The sequence below is a fragment of the Gossypium arboreum genome, chromosome 5 (genome assembly GCF_025698485.1).
Source record: "Gossypium arboreum isolate Shixiya-1 chromosome 5, ASM2569848v2, whole genome shotgun sequence".
Taxonomy (NCBI): Eukaryota; Viridiplantae; Streptophyta; class Magnoliopsida; order Malvales; family Malvaceae; genus Gossypium; species Gossypium arboreum.
This window is the reverse complement of record NC_069074.1, coordinates 31112581-31118976: the sequence shown is the minus strand read 5'-3', so window position 1 is coordinate 31118976 and position 6396 is coordinate 31112581. Positions and strand designations below refer to the sequence as shown.

Here is a 6396-nt window from a genome sequence, read left to right as displayed (position 1 = left end):
GATTTTGGTTCTGGTTGCCCATGTAATATACGGATTCAGGGTTCGATGGACATTCTTCGAACAAATGTCCTTCCCTACAACAGACACAGGCTATACTCTCAAATTGGTGAGATGGTTGGGCTGCAAAACTATTAGACCCATTAGTGGTAAGATTCTTAAGCATTGAGGATATTGAGGATACCTGAGATGCGAGTGAAGTGAGAGCGTCCACTTCATGTATTTCAGTGACTTGTTTTCCTGATGCGGATCGATTGGTTGCCCATTGATAATTGTTACTAGTGATCCTCTCAATGATTTTGTAAGCTTCATTATAAGACTTAGAAAGGAGAGCACCGTTAGCAGAAGCGTCCACTACCATCCTCGTGTGAGCATTGAGACTATTATAAAATGTCTCAAGTTCGATGCAATGTAGGATTCTGTGATGAGGGCATTTTCGTAATAGTTCTTTGTATCGTTCCATGCCTCATACAAGGACTCATTATCCATTTGTTGGAAGGCAGTGATCTCGTTCCTCAACTTAGCATTCTTGCTAGGTGGGAAATACTTCATGAGAAATCTTTCGGCTAACTCTTGCCATGTAGAAATTGAGTTTGGTGGTAATGAATTCAACCAGGCTCGAGCTCTGTCCCTTAGTGAGTACGGGAATAGCTTCAATCGTAGTGCATCTTTGGGTACTCTAGCTAATTTGAAAGAATCGCTCACCTCCATGAATAATCTTAGATGAAGATGAGGATCTTCAGTAGGCATTCCACTAAATTGGCCCCGCAGTCTGAAGTATCTGGAACATGACTGGCTTCAGCTCGAATTGTTACGCCTCGATTTCGGGTCTTCTAATACCTGAATTAAGATCGTTAAATATTGGCACGACATATTGTCTTAAGGCTCTATCCATATCGTCAACAATAAGGATAGGATTTTGAGCAAGGCTTGCTCTATTTCCTTGGATCGGATTTTCAAAGTTCATTTCTTCGGTCATTCTCTGGATTGCTTGTCTTTTTCATTGTCGAAAGGTTTGTTCTATCTCAGGGTCTACAGGAAATAAGTCAATAATCAGGTCAATACTCATAAACACCTAAAATAATCACAAGAGAAAAAAAATTAAGAAAAAATTTATACAGGAAAATAAACCAAAATGTAAAACTAACAAATTCACAAATAATGGCTTTTTTTAAAACAGTCACCGGCAACGGCGCCAAAAACTTGGAACGATGGAAATGTGCAAGTGTACACAATCGTAATAATTAATAAAGTAACAAGTAATGTCGAGTTATTGTACCCATAGGGACTGTAAAAAGAATTATTTATGAAATTAATTGTAAAATACTTTAGTGAGGTAAAAATAATTTGGTTTTAAAAGATGGTCAAAAACTATTTAAAAAAACTAAATAAATAATTAAAATAAAACAAAGGAGTTCTAATGCACGATTTCAAATAAGATTTAATCAAGGTAACATACTTGTGTTGGATTAATTATATTTCTTGAACTCAGAATTATTAAACTCATGTTTACACTGTTACGAATAAATTCAAAGCAACCCGGTAATTTGCTAACTTATGAACAAACTTACATACAAAAATCCATTCATCTCTTGACATATCCCTATGTCAATTCAACCGACTAAACAGATTCTAGTAAGCAAACATGTTATTGCACATACATACTCATTAAACTGAACTAATCTCTTGCATGTCCCTATGTCAATTCAAACGAATAATTAAATCTAATAAGCATATAAAAGACTATGTGAGGTAACAAGGCATCCCTACCTTGAAACAGTTTAATCACAATAATCTTGCAAGTTATGTAAGGCAATAATATTGCCAGATACATTTTAACCTTCAGCTACCTTAGATGAATAAACATGCACTGATTAAGTATTGTGTCAATTAATTACAATTGCAATCTGTTTAAATAATTAATTCATTAGCTACCTCACAGTCGTAACGCAAGAATAACTTAGGCATGATTTTACTTAACCAAGCAATTTACCGAGGCCTATAACAGCATAAACATCATTTTAACAATTCAAGCAGGCAGAATGTAATCAACCCAACACAAAATTAATTTAAGCTAAATTGATTAAAGTAACCATTTCGATAGCATAAATATTCATAAGCATGTTCGTCAAAACAACAACAAAACTTAAATAGATAGGGAACAAAAAGCAAATCCGGTGTTTCTCCTTGGCTTGACTAGCTACTCCGTTCTTCGTTCTTCGTTGCCCTCGACTATCAAGGTGGCATATGAACACCTAATTGCTACTCCAAAATGGCTGAAGAGATCCTCTTTCCCAAGAGAAGAAATCGGCACTTGAATAAGAGGGAAATGGGATGAAAAAATGAGAGAAAAGTGAGAAAGGGAATGAGAGAATGTTGTGGAATGAGGGATGGTTTGAATGATCAGCAAGGGGTGGATCTTATAGCTGATTGTGGCTGATAAAAATAGAAAATTCCAGAAGCCAAAGAGTCCCCTATGGCCAGCCACACACATGGCAGAGTTGAGAGTTTCAACTTTGCTATTTTAAGCTTGGGGCAATTTCATAAAGCCACAATTAAAGGAGGGGTTTGAATGCATTTTGAAAGTTCTTCAAGGGCCTATTTGCAAGCATATTTAATCAGATAAAATGCTGGTTTGGGTCAGCCTATGGAGGGTTCTAGGCTGCCCATTTAGTGGCTGGTTCGGTTCACTCAATATGGTTCGATCAGTGCGGATCAACTGGACACTTTCTTCATAATTAATTAAAAATAATTTATTTAACCCAAATTTAATGGGGAATAAATTAAAATTAATTAAATTATGAATTAAAACACATTTTTGGACCATCTTATGCTGGAAATTAATGTGCCTCAATACTTCAAATTGCTTCTCGATTTTGTGCTTTCAGTAGTGTCAGTCGAGCCAATTTTCGCCCTTTGCGCGAATCTGTCGAAAATAGTCAAAATTTAATCAAAATTAAGTATAAAATTAACTAAATTCACCATGTTCATATTTTTAACACAATTTAATTATTTTATAATATTTAATTATTTTTCGACAAGAATTTAACCGGATTTGCATGAATTTAAGTAAAAATGGGTAGGAAAATGTATATAATTTTTTGTGTTTCCATGTGTCACCTGGCTGTGTGTCACACACAACTGAGACTCACGCCCGTGTTTCATCGACTCGAAGTCGAAGAAATCCCTAAACTCTTCCAATCCTATGGCATGCTATCTATATCTGAGTCAGCCTGATACAGTTAATAGGGTTTCAATTCACTTTTCAAATACAACTAATATTCATTTCAATTCAAATAATCAATATATTCAATATATATATATATCAATTTCAATACATTCAATCGAACTTAAATTCAATTTAATGATAAAGTGTCAAATACTCAAATTACACATGCTAACATCTTTTGTTTGATTAACAATGTCCCAATTCACACAATTGCTATATAAATAGCTGTTCACATATCAAACCACAATTGCTTATACATTTGCATTAGTCATTCAATACTCAATTCACGAGTACATAACTCATGTATCTCATTTAGTCACAACATGTCTCATTTTCATTTATGTTTGGGTCAATATTCAATAATTAACAAATCTTTTAAATTCATTAAACAATTTACTTTATCGAGATTTTCCATACGAAGAACGACTTACGGATAAGAGTTCATCATCAATGGAAGCTCATAGAGCTAGTCCACCAAAACACACCAACGGAAGCTCATAAGAGCTAAACAAAAGCTAGTGAGAGTTGATCCACCCAAATCACTCCAAACAGAAAGTAAAACACTAGAGTTTGCAATAGATGTTGAACCCCAGTTTACTTGGGTAATATTCTGATGTCTCCTTCCAATACCACCATACATCAATTTATGGATGTGCTCAAATCCCGCATTCAATCCAAACTAAGTATTAAATTCGATAATATATTTCCAACAATAATTCAATTCCAACAATAGACACACACACACACACACACACACACACACACACACACACACATATATATATATATATATATATATATTGTGACAGCCCTAATTTGACCTTAGTCGGAAAGTGGTTTCGGGACCACAAAACCGAGTCATAAAAATAATTAACCATTATATTCTATGCTTATTGTATGTGTACATGCATGTGTGAAAGTTTCATGCTTTATTTTGTCATTTGTATGTGAAATTTATTAAATAGGACTTGTGTGAGAAAATTGTGAAATGTGATAGGTAAATTTAAAAGTGGTCTATTAATGCATGTTATAAAAAGGTTGGACTTGCATGTCAAATATCCATTTTTGTTTATAGTGGCCGGCCATGATGATACTTTTATATTAAAATATATATTAATTATTAGTTAAATGGCTTTATACTTAATAATATAGATGAATAAGATAAAATATTGGATGTTCATCTTCTTTCTTCAATTGCCGAATTTTGAGAAAGAAAAATATTGAAGAAGAAGCCAAGGCATTCGGCCATGGTTATCTCCATTTAAAGGTATGTATTGTAAATTTTCTTTGAAATTGATTATGAAATATAATTTATAAATACATAGCATAGCTAACCCATGGTTTAAATTCATGAATCAATGAACAAGTGTCCATTCAGCAAGTGCTAAATTTTTGTTATTTTGATAAGTTTTTGGGAAGATGTTAGTTATATGTTAAATAGCTTAAATGATGGTTGAATAAGTTGATCTTGTTAAAAGTATGAATTGTTAATGCTCATATGTGTAATAGCCGAACATGGGGTTGCTTAATGTCTTGAACAAATGCCGTTTAGGTGTTTTGAATTGAGTAAATTAGATGTTTGAACATTTAAGGGTTCGGCATTGTTCATGATTTTTTTTAGAGTATGATTTGAATAATTTGGTATTGGAATGTGAGTAATGTTATGCATAGGTAAGATTATTATGTTCGGTTTTGATAGTATATATGTATAATCAATCCATTTTGCTAATATATATATATATATATATATATATATATATATATATATGTGGTTAAAAATAAGGTTTTTGATGACTAGATATTTAATGGATATTCGACAAAAAGGAGTTAAAGGTTAAGTCATAAGAAAATTTGGGTGACATACATATTTGGACATTAGGGTTATATGAAATTTGGCTATGTGAGTTATGTGTTATGTAAGCTATTTATTTGACATGCATATTCGGTCATTGTTTGGCAAGAATGAAACCGGTGTGCAATTTGCTACATTTGCTCATGAAATGGAGATTGTACATGAAAGCTAAGTTTGAGTGGTTAGGGTCGAATAGAGTATATAAGATATTAAGATATGCTCTAATTATATATAGGTGTATACATGGTTGTGCATGAACAAGTAATCAATTAAATTGTGATATTCACACATAGGTATAAATATATATACCTTCTGTATGCACCTTGTGACATAGAGACATTCGGATATACATATATATATATATTATATATAGTTAAATTCGTGTATAGGAAAGCATGGTAAGTTATGTGAATCTTTGTTTGTGTATGTAACACCCCGTACCCGAGACCGTCGCCGGAGTCGAATGCGAGGTGCTAACAGATTTACTTTATTTATTTGCGCAGTCCATTTTAACATTTTCAGACAAGCTGGCTAACTGCGTCACTATTACCTTAAAAATCGTGTCTCGAGTTCCAGAACTCGAAAACCAGTTCTGTAAATTTTTCCTGAAACTAGACTCATAAGTCCATCTACACATTTTTTTCTAGAATTTTTGGTCAAGCCAATTAGTACAGTTTATTAGTTAAAGTCTCCCCTGTTTTAGGGTTCGACTACTCCGACCTTCATGCATTACGACTTAGATATCTCCCTGTACAGGGCTTCAATACTGATGTCGTTTGTTTCTATGGAAACCAGACTCGAAAAGGAACCTATACATATATGGAATGACTTCTAATTATCTCTGCTTAATTTATAATGAATTTCCAAAGTCGGAACAGGAAATCCAGAAACCGTTCTGGCCCTGTTTCACGAAAACTTAAATATCTCTTAACATAAGACTCATATGATCGTTTCGTTTCTTCCATATGAAAGTAGATTCATCAAGATTCGATTACATAATTTATTCACTATTTAATTCCATTACTACTATTTTTAGTAATTTTTTCACATCCACATCACTGCTGCTGTCAGCATCTAATTTTAAGGTAAACTATACCTATTTCATGATCTCCCATGGACCAACTAAAATTTTGTCACATATAGCACCAAAATAATCATGATTAACCATTCCAATGGCTAATCGTTACCAAACATTTCCATACCTCTCAATGAACAACATACAAAACTATTATAATGCTATGATCAAGGTATATTTAAGCCATTTTCGCATGGCTATCCAAATTTACACAAAACCAAAGGGTACATGACCAACAACAAA

At 33.3% G+C, this 6396-nt stretch overlaps 1 non-coding gene across 1 annotated transcript; it reads left to right on the top strand.

The window, feature by feature from the left end:
- Nucleotides 1–413: 413 nt before the first annotated feature.
- On the top strand, nucleotides 414–519 carry LOC128293523 (small nucleolar RNA R71). Its single transcript, XR_008283704.1, has one exon. It is a non-coding gene; the product is annotated as a small nucleolar RNA R71 (small nucleolar RNA).
- The last annotated feature ends 5877 nt before the right edge of the window (nucleotides 520–6396 follow it).